General features: G+C 36.7%; 2 pseudogenes across 1 annotated transcript; both read right to left on the reverse strand.

The window, feature by feature from the left end:
- Window positions 1-366: 366 nt before the first annotated feature.
- LOC143547377 (zinc finger BED domain-containing protein RICESLEEPER 2-like) lies at window positions 367-2,125 on the reverse strand (annotated as a pseudogene).
- Window positions 2,126-11,359: 9,234 nt separating this feature from the next.
- LOC143547373 (serine carboxypeptidase-like 13) lies at window positions 11,360-15,326 on the reverse strand (annotated as a pseudogene). Its single transcript, XR_013137757.1, has 13 exons — window positions 15,196-15,326; window positions 14,166-14,378; window positions 13,960-14,083; window positions 13,726-13,828; window positions 13,612-13,649; window positions 13,408-13,509; window positions 12,894-12,978; window positions 12,661-12,765; window positions 12,449-12,520; window positions 12,234-12,382; window positions 11,992-12,105; window positions 11,852-11,906; window positions 11,360-11,605 (listed from the first exon to the last, which is right to left on the reverse strand). The product of XR_013137757.1 is annotated as a serine carboxypeptidase-like 13 (transcript).
- Window positions 15,327-20,290: the final 4,964 nt, after the last annotated feature.

Raw genomic sequence — 20,290 nt, forward strand, 5'->3', positions numbered from 1 at the left:
TAATCCTGATTTGGATAAGGACGAGGTTGATTATGTGCATGTGTGATATGCGCCAATCCTGAGGATGCGCGAGGTCTTCTCTTTATTCTCACGCGCAGATGTTTCATGCGCAGATGTGATATGCGCCGCGCGCTGATGCGCCACGCGCATATGTGACGCCTGGGCATATGATGCCTGAGCATATGTGGTGCCTGGGCATATGACGCCTGAGCATATGTGGTGCTTGGGCATATGATGCCTGAGCATGTGTGGTATGCGCCATGCGCATAGGTTTTGGCTTAGCGCCTTCATAATGTCTTGATTTCAAGCCTGTTGTCTATATCTTGTGGGTTGACCCGCCTTATCCGTGTTGAGGCGGGTACATACCTCTTCACATGAAAATCGTCTTCATCTGGAGTATGCTCGCTAGATGTTGAGGTTTTTGAGCAACCCGTGGCAGCCTTGGTTGAGATATATGCATGAAAGTACTTTTCAAAACGAGATTTTAACTTAGCAATCACATCTTCAACTTGACTCTCACATTCATTTTTTGGATACAACATTTTAAAAGTCCATTTGACTGACAACATCTTATAACGAGGATCTAAAATAGAAGCAATTGACATAAGCACCCCAATTTTCCCCAATACTTCTCAAACTTTTCATATAGGGGTATGCTCATTTTCTCCAAGAAAGCGTCATCTGATATAAAAGCATTACATATCTCTATTTTCACTTTATAAATTTCTGTAAGAAACAGGTTTGAAGTTGGATATGTTGAACCTGAAAAAAAAATTAGTAGTTTTATACAAACATCTAGTAACATTAAAATCTCCACATTAAACAAGTTTAAAGTTGGATATTTGTACCTGAAAATAAATTGGTAGCTCTCAAAAAAACTTCTAATAACTTGCAAACTTTTTCGGCCCAAGTCCATTCATCATTTGTGGGGCACCATATAAAGTTGGAATCTCTCAACGCATAACCTTCAAAAGCTCGTTTGTAGTGAACAGCCGAATCAAGCATTTGATGCGTTGAATTCCACCTAGTTTTTACATCGGTGCTAAGAGAACGTCGAGTGTTGATACCAAGAGACATAGCTATTTCACCAAACTTCAATAAATGACCAGGAGTCTTTTTCAAGTACTTCACACCTTCTCTAATATTTGAAATACACGAGTCAATAGTACTTAAACCATCTTGTACAACTAAGTTAGAATGTGTGCACAACATTTAACATGAAAAAACAATCCTTCAAAATGTAATTTTCCTTTAACTTGTAAATTGTTCATCAAAATAGTCGTGGCCCTATCATTGTTAGAAGCATTGTCTAAAGTAATGGTACCTATCTTGTCCTGAATACCCCACTTCAAAAGACATTCCATAATAGCATCGGATATAACTTCGCCACTATGGGGTGGTGAAAGTTCATTGAAACCAATAATGCATTTCTTCAATTTCCAATCACAATCAACAAAGTGAGCCGTTAAACACATGTAACCAACCGTTTGGTTTGATGTCCAACAATCGCTTGTAAGTGATATCATACTCACCTTTTTCAACATCTTTTTTATCTTCTCTTTTTCTTTTTCCACCACCCTTATACAATCTCTTGTGATTGTTTACCTACTAACTTTTTGAAACAGAGGATTGATATACTTTAATAACTGATTGAACCAATGATATTCTACAATAGAAAAAGGTAACTCATGCATAATAATCATTTTTGCAATCATTTCTCGACATTTCATTTGGTCATAATCCTCATTTAACTCAATTGGAACCCATTTTACTATCACCACCGGTTGACGGAAAATTAATGAAACCCTTCTTTTTACCTTGAGTTTTTAAGTACAATGCACAATCTCAGAGGTGCCGCTTCATACTTGAGGTGGTGCTTGAAGGGATTTTCACAAAAGTATGCCTACAATGAATGCACTGATATTTTTAACCTTTTGTCCTCTATACATACCGTCAACGTCTTTAAAGTGTAGATGCACAATACTTTGATTCTTTCGCTTTCGCTTTGAACCTACATCTTCAGACGCTTCATTGTCCATATCCTCATCTGACTCTGACTCGAGGCGAATGCTCTCTCCATCACTTAAATCAACATGATTTAACTCTTTCCGAGAAGCCATTGTACAAAAATAACACATAAACTTAGGTTCAAAGTAAAAACAAAATGAAATTGAAAAACTTGGCAACATAAGCAAACCCGAAAAGACAATATATTATATGAATTACAGTTCCATAAATCATATGAATTTTTAGGGGTTTTTCAAACAAAATTAAACCTACACTGAATTTAATAAAGACATAATTCTTATCAGTTAACATATAGTATTGCTAAAATCGAAACCAAAACCCGAAAAAATGAAGGAGACGATATGTACAGAGGCTCGGAGTCCGTGAGCAGTGGCAGTGGCGCGGCGGTCGGAGGTCAGTGGCAGTGGCGCGGCGGTCGGAGGTCAGAGGCCGGAGGCGCGGCGGTCGGAGGTCAGAGGCCGGAGGCTGGAGGGTTGTGCGTGAGATTGACGTGAGCTTTGAATTGATTTTTGGTAAAGTCTTGGTAATTGGTATTGTGTGGAAGAGATAAGGTTTGTATGGTTTGAAAGAGATAATGTAATATCTATTATATTTTTTAATTTAATTTAATTTTTTTTGTAATGTATAATGGATTTTTGAATTCAAAAATAGAAAGGTATTTATAAAATTAATTATATAAATTTTCATATATATATATATATAAACTAAGAATAATCGAGCCGAACGGACCTTTGCTCGTTGCTTGGCTCGTTTACAAACCGAACCGAGCAGAGCGGCTCGTTTACAATCGAGCGCAAAAACGATCGAGCAATTTCCGAGCAATTTTCGAGTGAGCGTTGAGCTAGTTCGAGCGGCGAGCAGTTTGGACGGCCCTAGTACAAATACACTACAGACTTGATCATCCACGCTCTTAGCCATGTGGGGTCCCCTTGCTCGCGTCTTATTAACATTAAGAAACGGACCACAAGGGACGCACTACATGTAAGCCCTACAGATGAAATTGTGTGTACTCACCTATGGTGATGGTTCGGTGTATTGCTAGATAACGGCGGTATGTCATGTTGTGGGGAACACTAGCTATTAATTAATTAAACCTTAATCGTATCTAATGGCTGCTTGGTAGACTTTGATGCTTAAGCTTAGGTGGATAAACAATACCCTTGATCGTCTTGACTATTCATTAAAAAAAATAGAGCAACAAAAGTTTTAAATCTACTAATTTTGAGGTTTAAGTCAATTTGGGGTGGTCTGGTACGGTAAAAGCTGAAAATAAGCGGGTCTTACTTATGTAAACCACTGAGTAATATTATTGTCGGATCTTATTTGTCCCGGTAAAGATTAAGGCATAGGTTTAAGCGGACAACAATATCGGTGATCGCGGTTTTTGTGTTCTTCTAAGCTTTAAAAATTAACCTATATGTTTTTAAGACTGTATTTTCCGAATCTAATCCAACTGCATCAGATTTTTCAGGGATGAAAAAAGTGTAAGTGTGGGGATATTTGATTTACATCTATTTATACATCTCGAATCCCTTGTAAAGTTATGTTTATTTAATGTTTTGAGTTCGGTTTAGTTCGTGTTTTGTTCTTATTTTATTAATTTAGGTTTTGAGTCAAGTATTTTATATTTATCATGTTTTAACTCGTTTGATGTCTTGCATGTTAAGCTTTAATTCTTGCTATCATTCCATGAGAAGTTTGAGTTCGTTTTGCTCGTTAATGATTACATGATTACTCCACTTAGTGTTTGATTTGTTTTCATGTAGATGATGGTTTGAGAGTTAAGGAAAACAAGTTCTAGAAGCTTCCTATCGTTGCTTGGAGTTCAAGGAAGAGATCTAATATGATTAAGCAATAAATAAAAAGCAAAAAAAAATGAGGAAAAAAAACGAAAATTTCCCCTGGCACACGCCGCGCCGAGCGACCGGGGAGACCAAGCCCGCCGCGCGGCGCCTCCATCCTCTGACCAGCCATATTTTGCAAAGTCTAAGCCCAGCTCGTTTAATATAAAAATTATTATAAACCTAGACAAATATCATACATATTGCAGCCGGTTTTCCAAGGGTTGGAGCTAATATTGAAGGTGTTTTGAGGCTAGGAATCAAGGAGGATCATCAAGCTTTCATACGGGTGTTCAAGGGTCGATTAGGACGGGTTCTCTCGTTCTTTATCTTTGTTCTTGTTCATTATCTTTCATGATATTTCTCTTTGTTCTGTGTTCTAGTTATTTGTCTTTGATTATGACTATACTAGGCTAGACTTCATGTCTACCTAGGTTTGATGAACATGTTTTGTTTTGATTCTTGCTTTGGACGATTGTTTTGATTATGGTTTCGTTAATTTAATAGTAAAGACTTGATTTTGCTTTCATGATGCATATGAGTATTTATTTTCTTGATTGATTATTAACTATTGCTACACATAGATCTTTTATCTCTTGATTGTGTTCTTTAGATTTAGGGTTTATGTTTAATCATTACTTGGTGTTTTGATTATTGTGATTGAGTAGGCCTATTAGATCATAGAAGCTTGTTAATCGTTGGTTAGGGTTTTAAATGTTCTGCTAAATTCCAATAACTGTGAGGTGAGGAGTTGTTCATGTGTCTTGGTCAATCGCATTCCAAGGTAAATTATTGACAACATTCTTGCTTGGTTATTGTGTTGATCCTTGTTCATTATGTTGTGTTTAGCTTATCAAGTTATCTAGAGTTTAGTGTTTCGTGAGATTTCTTGCTTTAGATACTATTAATTAACCCTTATTGATAACTATAAGGAAATCAATATAACTGATTGCTTAATAATCTAATAATTATTCTTTAGGATTTTACTTGATGCGATCAAGGGTTCTCTAGGATTTGTTAGATAAATACGGTTATAAATCAGTTTCCATATCATATTAGTTGTCCATTGCTTGATGATTGTTGATACATGGGATTCGTACCTAAGTAGATTCCTTCTCTTATTGGTTTCGATCTTGTGTTGGTTTGCTTGTTTTCTAGTTTACTCGTTTATTTAATTTCTTAGTTTAATATTACTTTAAAAACCCCCTTAAAATATTAATAATAAATAGTTGTGTCATAAGTTGAGTCTAATTAGTTAATTAACGTAATTTATAGAGTCCTGTGGGTTCGATATTCCGGACTTACTTAGCTTTAGTACAATTGATCGGTTCACTTGCCGATGTTTTGTGTAGTTGAGTCTTAAGTCTAGTTTTTATTAGTTGTTTAGTTTAGTTAATATTTAATTTGACTGTTTTCACCACATCAACGGGGGCCTACGGTGGTGACCTTTGACGATCGACCGGTGGTGATAGTGATAAGTCAGGCGGCGGTAAAAGGGGTCAGTGAAGAGAAAAGATCTTATGAGAGTGGGGAGAAGTAAATAGGTCCCACTAATGTATTTAAAAATGAGGTGCATAAAATTACCATTATACTCGTCACATGATATTGTTAAATATAACACAAGCAGAGTCGACTATTAAGGATCTTGAATATATGCTTAATACAAAACAAATATTGCTTCCTTCTGTTTGTTCTTCTGTACGAAACTTTGGAACATGGGACAAAAGACTATAATGGTCTGCACACAATTAAATCAACAACCACAGTTGACTTTGTTTTTCTTTGACAAATAAAAAGGCTCCAACGTTTTATTAAGAGAAAAAACGACTAACGGAAAAACTTAGTAATCCTATGTGAACCAAGGGTTTATATAACAGCCATAATTCGAGACCTACTCGTATTCAAATACACAATTTGAACTCAACTCAAATAGGTTTTAGGATAAGACTAACTTTATTAAAATAAGACAAACTTATTAATAAATAATAAACTAATTATTACTTAAATCTCCTCCAAGCACCATATGAGATTTACCGAACCGCCCTTAAATATCGTCTCGTTTAACAATCCCTCTCGATATTTGCTTCTTTCATTCCCAAGCGAGTACAAAACTTCACAAGCTTTTCTTTTGGCAAACTCTTTGTAAACATATCAGCAGCTTGCTCCAACGTGTTAACGTATTTAAAATCAATTTCTCCATTTAACACTTTCTCACGAATAAAGCGATAATGAACTTCAATATTTTTCGTACGCGCATGAAACGTGGGATTATTAGCCAATAAGATTGAAGACATGTTATCCCCATACAAGGTTACCTTCTCGTTCTTACCTTGATTTAACTCGTTTAAAAACCGAACCAACCACACGCACTCTTGCGCAGCCATAGTCGCGGCCCGATACTCCGCCTCGGTAGTCGAAAGAAAAACCGTAGGCTGCTTTTTGCTGCACCATGTAATAGCACTTGAACCAATCAAGAATACATACCCGGTAGTACACCGTCTCCTGTCCGGATTTTAGCATAATCGACATCGCAAAACCCGATTAATTCCATACTCTTCTCCCTTTTAAACTTAACACCATAGCTCAAAGTCGACTTCACATACCACAACACCAACCGAGCAGCTTCAAGGTGCGGCTTTCTTGGAGCTTGAACGAATTTGCTTAGCACACCAACGACATACGTAATGTCGGGTCGAGTCAAGGTCAAATAAATAAGACTTCCAATTATTTTCCTATACATGGTAACTTCTTCCAACTCTTTTCCTTTTTCGGCTCGAAGAGACCCGTTAGGTTCCATGGGTACCCGTATCGGTTTGCAACTTTCCATACCGAATTTCACCAAAAGATTAACGACATACCGATCATGGTGAAGTATAAACCATCATTCTTGTACTCAAGCTCTAAGACCCAAAACATGCTTTAATTTTCCCAAGTCTTTCATGAAAAAACGAGTACACAGATTCGTTTTTAGTTGCTCCACCACGTAGACTAAATCACCGGTTATAATTAAGTCATCTACATAAACGAGAACAACGGCGGTTTTGTCACCTTCGTTACGAACACACTGGTATCGGCTATTGTAGGAACAAGACTGTTACAGATGTACGAGGGCGAGTGGTTTCTTGGTCCTCTGCTGGTACTTGTGGCTTCAAAGGTACAAGAAGAGGGACGCCGTTTGCTGCTCAAACCGCAGCGGCAAATGCTATTCGTGAATCCGTTGAGTTCCAAAAACTCACCAATCTTACCAACCAGGCCCGAGGTGACTGTTTTAAACCGTAAATCGCTTTCTTTAACTGACAAACATAATTAGGAAAATTTTGACTTACAAAACCTTCCGGCTGATCCATGTATATTATTCGATCCAAATCGCCATACAAAAAAGCATTACTCACATCCATTTGCCATAAATCTCAACCTTTGCACGCGGCAATAGCTAAAATTACTCGAACCGAAACGAGTTTAGCTACGGGACTAAAAATATCTTCATAATCAATTACGTACTCCTGTGAAAAACGTTGAGCCACTAATCGAGCCTTATATCTTTCTATAGAACCGTCGGCCCGTCTTTTAATTTTAAAAACCCACTTACACGAAATCGGTTTCACATCACCCGGCTTAAGAACACGATGCCAGGTCTCATTACTGGCTAAATCATCTAACTATTGCTTCATTGCTTCCACCCACTTAGGATCTCGTACAGCTTGTTCTACCGTCTCGGGTTCGGTTTCTTGACTAATAAGTAAGGTGACATTTGCATACTTCGGGTTCTGTTTTCTAACTCGATCAGACCTCCGGACAGCCTGTATATGACCTTCAGTATTAACTGGTTCAGTTGTGGTGCTGGTTTGACCGTTCGTTTGACTAACTAACGACCCGGTTCGCCATGGATCAGAACGTGGGCCGTTTTGTGTTCCTGAATATTCAGGTTCGGTGTCAAGTGTTTATTCAGATTGTTCTTCTAGATCGTTGCCACCAACCTAAACCATAACATACTCATCATACTCTTTTTGTGAGTCATGTATGTCGAGCAAAACTTCCTTACTTGGTGACCACCATGATGAGTTTTCATCGAATATTACGTCCCGAGACACGTAAATTCGCCTGGTACTCGGCTCACAACATCGCCAACCTTTCTTTTCATTATCGTAACCAACAAAAATACATCTCGTTGCCTTTTTCTCCAACTTGTGTCTGAGATGACCTGGGATGAACACGTAACACACGCATCCAAATACCCGGAAATAACTAACATTCGGTTGGATTTGAACATCTTCTCATATGGTGACTCATAGCTCATTCCTTGTTGTGGCAATCGGTTACTTATAAACGCAGTGGTACTCATTGCCTCCGCCCAAAATCTCCCCGGTACATTCTTGTTGTGCATCATGCTTTCGATCATGTCGGTTAGGGTCCGGTTCTTTCTCTCTGAAACCCTGTTTTGCTCGGGAGTATTAGAACACGTTAGTTGGCGTTTAATTCTATTTTCTTTTAGAAACAAAGAAAATTCACGGGATGTATACTCGCCTCCATTATCGGAACGAAGGCACTCGATACTCCTTTTTAGATCCCATTCGGCTTCTAACTTGAATTCTTTATAACGTTCAAACGCCTCGGCTTTTTTTTTCATGAAATATACCCACAAATATTTCGAATAATCATCAATGAATGATATCATATAACTCATACCTTTAATTGACGGTTGTTTCACTGGACCGAACACATCGGTATGAACTAGCTCGAGAGGGGATTTAGCTCGATAACTAGAGTTCTCAAATGGTTTTTTATAAGCCTTTCCAACTGACAACCGCCACACATTACATCCGTTTTTACTTCGAGTTCGGGTATTCCCGCCACCAACTTCTTTTCACGATTAATTGAAGTTTGTCATACCCGATGTGGCTTAAACGTTGATGCCATAGATCTGCGTTTAGATTCTTTTTCACATTATTCACATATGAAGTCCCGGTAGACAATACATAAACCGAGTCTTTCTTTCTCCCTTGAATCACTGGTATGGATCTAGTTTCGAACTTTCGAAAATACTCACCTCGTTTGGCCCGAACAGAACATATCGTCCGGTGTCGGTGATTTGAGGAACCGACAATAGGTTCTTTTTCATACCGGGAACATGAAACACTTTTTTAAGAACAAAACCACTTTCCTCAGAATCTAGTGAGAGATCAACCTCACCGATATGAGTTATGTTGTGTCGCGAATCATCGGCTATAACTACCGCCTGATTACCCTCGTACTTAATCGGGTTCTTTAACCGCTCCTTTTCACCCGTTAAGTGATTCGAACAACCCGAATCCACAATCCAATCATTTAATAAATTTAAAGAGGGTTTTACCGTAGCCGTTAACGCATGAACTTCTCCAATTCCGGCATAATGGGCCTCGACATCCCAAGGCTCTTTTAGTTTAATTTTGCATTGTCGCGGCGTTTCCTTCCTTAGTTGCACTCGTTGTACAATACTTTGCGATGTGTCCTTGCATAACACTTAAAAGTTTTAAACGACGAACGTTTACCCTTTTTATTGTGGTTCCAATTCTTTCGATCAACACTTCCTTCTTGTTGGTTTTGTTCCTCAGGTTTATTCCCTTTGTTAAAGTTGTTCGATTGATCCCACGGTTTCTTTTTGTTGTAACTGTGGTTGGGTTTGAACTTTCCTTTTCCTTTTCTTGCAAACAACGCCTCGTTTTCTTGCTTCGGTACAGCGGATACCGACACACCGGCCATCTGTTTGGCTAAAGATTCCTGTCCGGATAATAAATTTTCAAATTCCGAGAGTGACGGTTGAGTCGGCCAACCCTGAACAGCAACGACAAACGACTGAAATTCCGGCCTCAACGCGTGAATAATAATCCGTTTCATCCTCACATCTCCGATCCTTGATTGCTGATCTATATCGGCAATCTTGCGACAAAGCGATTTCACTTTATGGAAGTACTTTGGAAGCGTCATATCTTTCTAAATAACCGAAAGCAACTCGTTTTCAAGAAGTTGTAATCGGGTGTCGTTTTTCTTCGTGAATAGTCGTTCAAGAATATCCCATGCATGCTTCGGTGTTTCGGATTCTTGAAAGTGATCTAACATCTCCTCTTCGACTGTTGTTTTTAACACGAACATCGCTCTCCCGAATTTTACTCGCCACTTCCCAATGGCACCTCCGGTGTCGTTTCTTGGCACCTGCGTTTCGGTTCCGTTGGTTACCTCCTAAAGGTCCTGACCTTGAAGGTATGACCTAACACATGTCGACCAAACCCGGTAATTAGTTTGGTTCAAACGCTTGATTCCGACGACAAACGATGTATCGGCCATCGTTCTCTGTTAAGTTTCTTCTCCTTACCCGTAAGCTTTCAATCTACAACTAGGATAATCGCCAGTGGCAATCGTCCGTGAGACAAGACTCTTTGATAGACTTCGATTGATAACCACGATTTCGTGCGAACGAATCGGGTGTTTGCTTCACTTCGATTCCAAGCCGTAATTCCGTACAAATGAAACTGGCAACCGGCTCTGGATACCACTTGTTAAATATAACATAAGAAGAGTCGACTATTAAGGATCTTGAATATATTCTGAATACAAAACAAGTATTGCTTCCTTTTGTTTGTTCTTCTGTACGAAACTTTGGAACAGGGGACAAAAGACTATAATGGTGTGCACACAATTAAATCAACAACCACATTTGACTTTGTTTTTCTTTGACAAACAAAAAGGCTCCAACTTTTTATTAAGAGAAAAAACGACTAACGGAAAAACTTAATAATCCTATGTGAACCAAGGGTTTATATAACACCCTTAATTCGAGTCATACTCGTATTCAAATACACAATTTGAACTCAACTCAAATAGGTCTTAGGCTAAGACTAACTTAATTAAAATAAGACAAACTTATTAATAAATAATAAACTAATTATTATTTAAATCTCCTCCAAGTCACCCCATGAGATTTATCGAACAGCCCTTAAATATCATCCATATTAGCTAACTGAGTTTTCTTATGACAAACTTAATTAAAATAAGACAAACTTATTAATAAATAATAAACTAATTATTATTTAAATCTCCTCCAAGTCACCCCATGAGATTTATCGAACAGCCCTTAAATATCGTCTCGTTTAACAGATATTAGCTAACTGAGTTTTCTTATGACAGTTAGTTAAAAGGAAGAAAATCAAATAAACATGTCATATAAAGGATAACGCCTGAATGTAAACTTTTTAAAGAACCTGATCCCGAAATCAGATATTTTTAAAGGACAAAATTTGTATTTCCGTCTTAAAATGGTGCAAATAATATAACAAATCATTGTTTTCTATAGTTATTTTTGTTGCCAAAAGTTTTCAGTCACTAAATTCAGTTCACTTTTTAAAATAAGAACCTGTTTTCCTAGGTTTTATTCAAAAAGATTATTTTATCCAATAATATTTACTAAAACATTATTTTAGTAAATAGTTTTCAACCAACAAGTTTGGTAAATACTTTTTCCATCACTACGTGGAAAACTCCAAAACAGGGAGAAGAAGGCTCACCCATTTGATTTTTAATACATGCAATAAATGGCTAATTTTAACAATTACACAAGTTAATGAACAAATTAATAAAACAAAACAATTATATTGGCATAAAACTCAGCTCTTGTCTGCTTATAAAGTCTCGTTAGCAAGCCACCTCATAAAAATGCTTAAACATTCTTTAGGTTTGTACTCTGGTGCCGCATGACCTCCTCCCTTTTAAGAATACAAAACGATCAACCATCATTATCGTTATATCAAGAAACGTTTCTTTCGGTTCATGAAAATTGCAAACAAAATAAAATATGAAAGTTAAACATTAAACTCAAACTTGGGTTTAAAACTTGATATAGTATTCAACTGATATAGTATTCAACTGGAAGACCAACTTCTAAAAAATAATGTTTGCAACTTTCATGCCATGCTCTAACCGTAGACTGAATTTCAAAGTACATATTTCACCTTTACAGTAGCAAATGTCAAGCTGTAGTCGTCTTTAGAGTATTTCACTGTATATCTACAAGAAAATATTATTAACTTACGCATTTATCTTGATGACAACAAGTAATGGCTGCTAGAAATTAAATGGCAATACGACTAACCCAGCTACTTGTTCCTCAACAAACCACGGTCTCCAATCATCTACAACCAACAAGTTTAGCAATTCAATCCAGCTCAATGTGCTAAAATATGGAACAACCATGTCATGGTCTCCACTGTAAGATTTATTTAAAAAAAAAAAAAGAAGAAGAAGAAAGAACAAAAAGGTGTGTAAATACTATATCAAAGAAATTGGTCACAAAAGTGGGCTGTAATGAGCAGAAGCATAATAAAGAGTGTTTACCTATATATAAGAGCTCGGCAATGTTTATCAGCAAGACATCGATGATAGCCGACACTACTCAGGACGTTGTTTGCGTAAGATATGGGTTTCTTATCAAAATAAAAATGCAAGCTATCATTGCATCGCACCCACTCAATATCACCAAATTCCTAATGGTCATGAGATTATTAATTTGTCACAATATTATCATAAATAATGGAAATAAATGAACAAACCTCACTAATATGAAGAGCTTCTTGCACGTCTCTGTTATTAGCCCAAACATAGGAGTATAAATGGTTGTCATCCTGCAATAAGTATAGTAAAAACATGGTAGAAATTAGAAGAGTACTATGTATGGAAAAATCGCATATTTTTACTCCTTTTAAAGAAACACAGATTTCCATTTGTATTTAGTTCCAAATGTCCTTAAGAGATAGAGTAATACCCGACACCATTGTTTTTGAACTTGAGGTAATGACCATAGTTTTAAGGTATTTGAAGTGTCACAATAAGGCTCTAGAATCTGTTCCGTGTTTATTCTTTCAAGGCACTAATAAGAGGAAAAGAAAACATCAAAATGAAAACGGAAACTAAGAGGAAAAAAACGTAAAAATGAAAACAGAATCTAACAAGAAAATTATTAGCTAATAACCTAAGTTGAATATCCAACATGTGTACCTTGTCTACCACCTGAAGATCTTGTATGCAGAGACTCTTGTTGGCATATACTTTCAAATACTCCGTTGCAACTTTCTTTAACTGACTGCAAAAAAATATTGTAAGTTACTTCCTAAGAAAAAAAAAACCTACCTAATAAATTTTTTAAAATATATTATGTATTTGAAAAATAATACTATTTTTCATATAAAATAAACAAAAGCTATTATGTAACATTTAATATCATGTAATTAGTACCAAAAGTTCAAACTTGAATAACAAAATGTTCAAAGTTTCAAAATTTTCAAAAACATGAAAACCAAAAGTTCAAAAAGTAATAAAGAGTAAAGGTTCAAATGATCATTGTTCTTGATCTATCATCAATACCAATAGATGTGGCGTCAACTTCGAGAAGTGAGGTCCTAGGAACTAAAAGCGCATATATATTGGGCATCGCCTGGAAAATGGGTCTAGGCGCAAAAAGCAAAGGCTTTTAATAACTATAATTTAAATACTTATAAACATATTTGATTACCTTGTAGATTGCATCTGACAAGAGTGACATACCATGAGCAAATCCGATTCTTGAATTATAGTCTCCATATATGTCTGTCAAAGGATTACCAAGCAAGTAGCCCTAAGTTGGAGAAAAAAAATAACCAAGTCATTTGCTCATATTAGCAGTGTAAAAAGGAACTAAAAGAATTATATTGATCAAAGACATGGGTTGATTTGTTACTTTGATGTTGATGTGCAGCTCTTCTCCGACTTCATTGCCTACAAAAGACGGAAGCAAATTAACAAATCAAACTTGTGTTTCTTTAAGGTTAGGACTTCAAATAATAAAGTGCACCATTATAGATTTCTTGAACAATCATGGGAAGCACTATGCCCATGTAGGAATCAGCAGCAAGATACAATGGACTGTTGAGAAATTTAGGATGATTCACAAGCCACTATTGAGATAGACAGACACAAGAAGCAAACATTATTTTTAAACATAGTACATATTGTGTTTTCTTTTTGACTGAAAAAATGGGAAAATAATTCTGATCATATTTCATCAAGATAATGGCTTTTAAAATACCTTCTTCACAAAGCTATAAGCATGCATTGTTGATAACATATCGTTTGTTATGTAAGCTTCAGGAGTTTTTGCATAGGCGAATCCGGTCCCGGCGGGTTGATCGACAAATATTATGTTGGCCACCAAAAATATAGTCATTGACAATTTCAAAATTAATATCCTTAAAAAATAAAAGAAAAGAAGAGGGTAAAGATTCAACACGTACCTTGGTCCAACTATAAGGGTTTATCTCAAGTATTGGCTTCTCCAGAGTGGAATTTGCATAGTTAAAAGTAAAGGGGCCTATCTGATACAAAAGGCCAGAAAGACCGGAACAACCAGGGCCTCCATTGAACCAAAACATAAGAGGGTCATCTTTTTGAGACTCCAGGAAGTAGTAAAACAACTGCACAGCATCAGATTCTCCTACTCCAATGTAGCTTAATTTGTTTAACGTACAGGACCCCACCACAATTATAGTTACAGTTAGTATGTATCTTTAAACTTTAACCCCACCACAATTATATATATATATTTACACTTAGATTCTCCTACTCGTTGAGTACTTAGTTTGACCTCATTTGGAGGTCTTTGTATAAATTTCATGCTGCATAGCCGAACTTGAGTTTTAAGATGCTACATGAGCTAGAGCTGAGCCTAAGCTCGTCTGAGGTTTTTCTAAAAGTAATTAAATAAAAATATAGATTGATCAATAAACGGCCAAGCTTAAGTAGAGCGTGAGCTTCAATAAACAACTAACTCGAGCTTTAGAAAAAGCGCTCGTTTACACCATATAATAATAAAGTCCATGCATCAGGCCCATTCGATCGGTAGACTAATAAACATCATTATCATCATCGTACTCAGTATATCCTACCAATAGCAGAGCTATGGTAGGGTCTGATGAGGGTAAGATGTAGACAGCCTTACCTCTACCCCACATGGATAGAGAGGCTGCTTCCGGTGAGACATCCGGCTCGATAGTAGTTTTGCATCAAGCCTTGGACATAAGGCACATAGCACTCAATCATCGGGACATCGGCTGATTGGTGCATGTACCCTTGTCTTTCGGCTATCAACACCACCACATGATGCCTGATTAACCTTCCGTCACTTTTAACGTTATTTTCACGAGATTAGTAAAATAACGTCAAAATTAGTGCAATTTCACTTTTGCCCGCCCGAGGGTTCACACATATATACATTATATGCAAGCAGGGCGTTTAAATGTGTGAAAGGAAATAAATCGATAGTTACCCAGTTTCAAGTGTGAAAGGAAGATGACCAGTGAAACCTGGCAATGTGTTAACCAGCAACTGTGATTCTATGACCACCGCCATAAAGGAAGAACCCATCACAAGAAACACAGCAAACAACGTCATTGGACTGATCATGTGCAGATCATAGATAATTGAGGGTCAAACAACATATATATATATAAATATATATATATAGAAATGACTTCAAGCTGAAATATGAATATGATATGATCCTAACACGTGCTAATTTTCCTTTTAGATAGTGATGGAACCGACACTACTATCAATTCAGTTCTGTGTTTTCTGTGGATAGAAATAGAAATTGGGTTAATATGGGGTAAAAAAACAATAACTGATCACGTGCTTCTTTTTTATGTTAAAAATAAAAAATAAAAGCCGCATCACTTCTCCATGTCAACGTAAAAAAGAGGATAAAAAGATTTACTTAAAATCTACAACTTTATTCTAGCCTCATAGTTCTTCTCCTAGTAATAGGTGCCCTTCACATATGTTAAAGCATCGGTCGTCGCGGCTAAGTTGAGAGTCGTGCGAGCCGGATCAAGCCATTCATGGTTCCTACCTAAAGTGCAACACAAAGGAAAGTCATTTTAAGGGGTCGGAGACCGAGGTCTTTAGACCATCCTCTAACAGTCAAGTCAAAATTGATATGTGTTGATCAAAGGTAGTGGTCATGCTTCCCTACTTTTTTATTTTTATTATTAACCTAAAATTGTTGGCATTTATTTTTTTATTTATTTTTTTATTTTTTATAAACACTATTAAATATATCAATTCATATGTTTAAATGGAATGTTGATGCTTTACAATTAATTATCTCATATCATCTATGTCATTTCTACAACTTAACTTACATTAAGATTAAAAAAAAATGTTGTCTTTGGTTGCGGAGGATTCTTTAATACAAATGCTTTTTGACATGCCTTCTCAAACTTTAAAGGTTTTAATATAAATGTGTAGTTATATGCAAAAAAACACTTCGAACCATGAATTTTTTCCTGTAAAATATTAGTGTTTGTCTTTTCAAACTCAGGGCAACATAATTTAATAATTTTAGAAAGTAATTTGTGGGTTTTGAAATTTTCAGATGGCTTTCACTTTTAAAAATAATCTTTAACTATTGAGCCTGACTGACACACCTCAACTTAGGGCCTAGGCGTGTGACCAACAGTTGGTACATGTTTTGTAAATGTATCAGAGTTTAGTGGAAGTCTTTAAAAAGTACTAATATATTTTGAAATATTAATTTATTTATAAAGCTTTATTTATAATAAAATATTAATATATCTTTTGAAACATTTTTTTATAAATCTTTATTTGTAATAATATTTAATTTATTTGAAAATCTTTTCGAATAATAAATATCCGAGTGTTTTATTTATAAATATCGTTTGATTTTACAAATCATATTGTTTATAATCTTTTAATAATTAAAACAATGATTCATCTCTACCTTGTGAACATCTACTTCATGAATGACTCTAATTCTTGATGCTGTACTTTTCCTGAAATGTTAGAAAATACGTCAGTGATATGCTAGTGAATATGCTGACACTAAAATATTTTCTTTTACTTAATTACCCCTCGAGACATAACTTAGGTCCGGCCCATCGTGGCATAAGAGTAAGCAAGCTTTAAAACAATACAATTATAAACTCAAGTCTCTACACTAAATACCCCAGCAAACACCGCAGCGTTCGACTTAGTTAAGTACCTATTCGTATACACATGGTCACACTCCCCGCAGGAAGCATCACTATGACTAGGTGTGGTGTGCCCACCACATATGTAAGGATCCAGACAAACGTACACGATAGCCTGAGGGCTAGCGCTTATACTTTTTGTTTATAACATTTTAGTGACACGTAGTCCCATGTAAATTTTTTATTTCATTTGACCCGTTTTAAAACAAGTTTGTAAAGTTAGGGCGTATTTACCTTTTTGATTTGGATCGGCTTCACTACACCGTCCGAGGGTCTTTCCCCTTGCTATCTCGCACCTATAGTACGAGTATAAAATTTTGTTAGTCGGATAAACAATCCGGCATAAGACCTTTAGTCTTGTTTTATAATCTTTACCTCGATTATATTTTTCCTTCCTCTAAAACCTTAGTTAAAAAGTATTTCTCTTTTCTTTTTAAACATTTAGTTTAAAATATCTTTCTTTCTTTCTTTTTTAAGACAACCTATAGTTAAATCTTATTTTCTTTAAAACCCTACGTTTCTTCATCTCTAAGAAACATAAACAGTAATCTATAACAGAGAATTATATATAATCACTTTGATATATATATATATATATATATACAGTAGCCTCATTACGATACGCGATGGCTTTTGGCTGGCCCATCGCGTATCACGATGTAGCCATGCGCAGTCACCATATAGGCATGCCACGTGGCGCCACGTGATAGGCGTTGTGTCACGTGGCGGACGTGTTGCCAAGTGGTGACACGCGGCGAACGTTGTGCCACGTGTGGCAGCCACGTGCCTTGCGTGTCAGACAACCAATCGCGATACACGATGGGTCAGGAAACCAGAATTTTCATTTTTAACCCTAAGGTCTATAATTTGATATTTTTGGTCCCTTGACTTTGGAAACTTGGTATTTTGACCCCGAAACTTTCACGATGTTACATTCTCCCCACCTTGAAATAAATCTCGTCCTCGAGATTGCTTCTTTTTAGAATAAGTGGGGATATTTCTTTTTCATTTCAGACTCGAGTTCCCAAGTGTATTCGGGTCCTCTTCGTGAGTCCCATTTAACTTTTACGATTTTCAATGTTCGTCTTTTTAACTTCTTTGTTTTCAAATCTTCAATTTGAATTGGTTTTTCTATGAATTTTAAGTTCTCATTGATTTCAACGTCTTTTAGCGGCATAGCTAAGGATTCATCAGTTAGACATTTGCGCAAATTTGAGACATGGAATACATATTGTATCCCTTGCATTTCATCGGGTAGTCGCAAATGGTATGCAATAGTCCCAATTCGTTCGAGTATCTCAAATGGTCCTATGAATCGAGGGCTTAGTTTCCCTTTCTTCCCAAAGCGAACCACGCCTTGCCATGGCGAGACTTTAAAAAGAACTTTGTCACCAACATGAATTCTAACGGCTTATGATGGACATCGGCGTAACTTTTTTGGCGGTCACGCGCCATCTTAAGTCGTTCTCGGATTTGATGAACCTTGTCAGTGGTTTCTTGGACTATCTCGGGTCTGGATAATTGAATATCCCCAATCTCAGACCAGCACACGGGCGTTCTACACTTTCGACCATACAACGCCTCAAAGGGTGCGGCTTGAATACTTGTGTGATAGCTATTGTTATACGAGAATTCCATTAGGGGTAAGTGGTCATCCCAACTTCCACCTAAGTCAATCACACAAGCTTGGAGCATATCTTCCAACGTTTGAATTGTCCTTTCGTTTTGCCCATCAGTTTGTGGATGATAGGCGGTGCTAAGGTTTAACTTTGTGCGTAAAGCTTGTTGGAAGCTTTTCCAGAAATGAGACGTAAAACGACTGTCTTGATCAGAAATTATAGACAACGGTACTCCATGCAAAGCAACGATGTTGTTCACATAGATACGCGCTAATCTATCCATTGAGTACGATTCGTTGATGGGTATGAAATGTGCGGATTTTGTTAACCTATCCACAATAACCCAAATAGCATTATGTTGTCGAGTCGTTTTCGGGAGTTTCGTGATAAAGTCCATGGTTATTAACTCCCTCTTCCATACGGGAAGTTCGGGTTGCTGAAGCAATCCCGATGGCTTTTGGTGTTTAGCCTTGACTTTCAAACAAGTTAGACATTTCGCAATTTGCGAAGCGAAGTCCTTTTTCATCCCATTTCACCAATAGTTTGGTTTGAGATTTTGGTACATTTTGTCACTACCGGGGTGCATCATGTACTTGGACTTGTGAGCTGCATTCATAATTTTCTCACGCAAGTCTCCAACAACTGGTACCCAAATTCGGTTTCCCATTCTAAGGATACCATCGTCACCCTTGACTAACGAGTCAATGGTGTCGTTTCGTTTTTCATCGGAAATCTTATTTTCATTGATAGCTTGAGTTTGGGCAGATTTGATTTGTTCAATGAGGTCAATATGGAGTTCTAATCTTAACGCTCGGACTCTTTTCAGCTTTTCATGTTCTTTACGACTTAAGGCATCGGCTACAATGTTAGCCTTGCCTTCGTGATAGACGATCTCACAGTCGTAGTCATTTAGAGTTTCCATCCAGCGTCGTTGACTCATGTTAAGCTCTTTTTGATCGAATATGTGTTTCAAACTCTTGTGATCGGTATACACAATAAATCTTACTCCATAAAGATAGTACCTCCAAATCTTTAATGCAAAGATTATGGCGCCTGACTCTAGATCGTGAGTTGTGTAGTTCTTTTCATGTACTTTGAGTTGGCGAGATGCGTAGGCGATCACTTTCTTGCGTTGCATTAGTACGCATCCCAAACCGGAATGAGACGCATCACTAAAGACTACAAAATCCTCAGTACCTTCTGGCAAGTCCAGTATAGGTGCTTGAGTGAGTTTCTGTTGAAGTATATTGATGTGTGCTGCGTGTAGCTTGTAATATAAGAGGATTGGATATTCAGCTTTTGCACAAGATTGTGTGTTAAATTTATAAAAGTGATTTCTACTAAGACTAAACACACACAAAATAGGCAAGTGTATATATCGTATATGTAGGATAGTATTGGTAAGAACTAAGTATCGATCCGTGGACACAAATGTTTCTAACAATGAATCGTCATTTTACTTTAACCGGAGGTTTTAATCATATTGGTGTTGATTTTTGAACTTTTTATAAAATATTAATACTTATATAAAATATATAGGTGACCAAGACAAGAATTTCTAAACAAGTAGTTCAATTATACGAAGGTTACCATCTAAGATCAAGAATCCACTCAATTTGAGTTGGCAAGTAGTTTAGTAAAGTAGAAAGATTATGATTGACTTCGATTTCTCAAATACCAATTCCAACAACCTTGGGTGGTTATAGTTCATCACACAACCTCCCCTTGGTTGATTTAAGTAGGTTATAATTGC

The sequence above is a fragment of the Bidens hawaiensis genome, unplaced genomic scaffold (genome assembly GCF_021521415.1).
Source record: "Bidens hawaiensis isolate Kalapana, Puna unplaced genomic scaffold, B.hawaiensis_p1.1 tig00014715_1, whole genome shotgun sequence".
In the NCBI taxonomy this organism is placed as follows: domain Eukaryota; kingdom Viridiplantae; phylum Streptophyta; class Magnoliopsida; order Asterales; family Asteraceae; genus Bidens; species Bidens hawaiensis.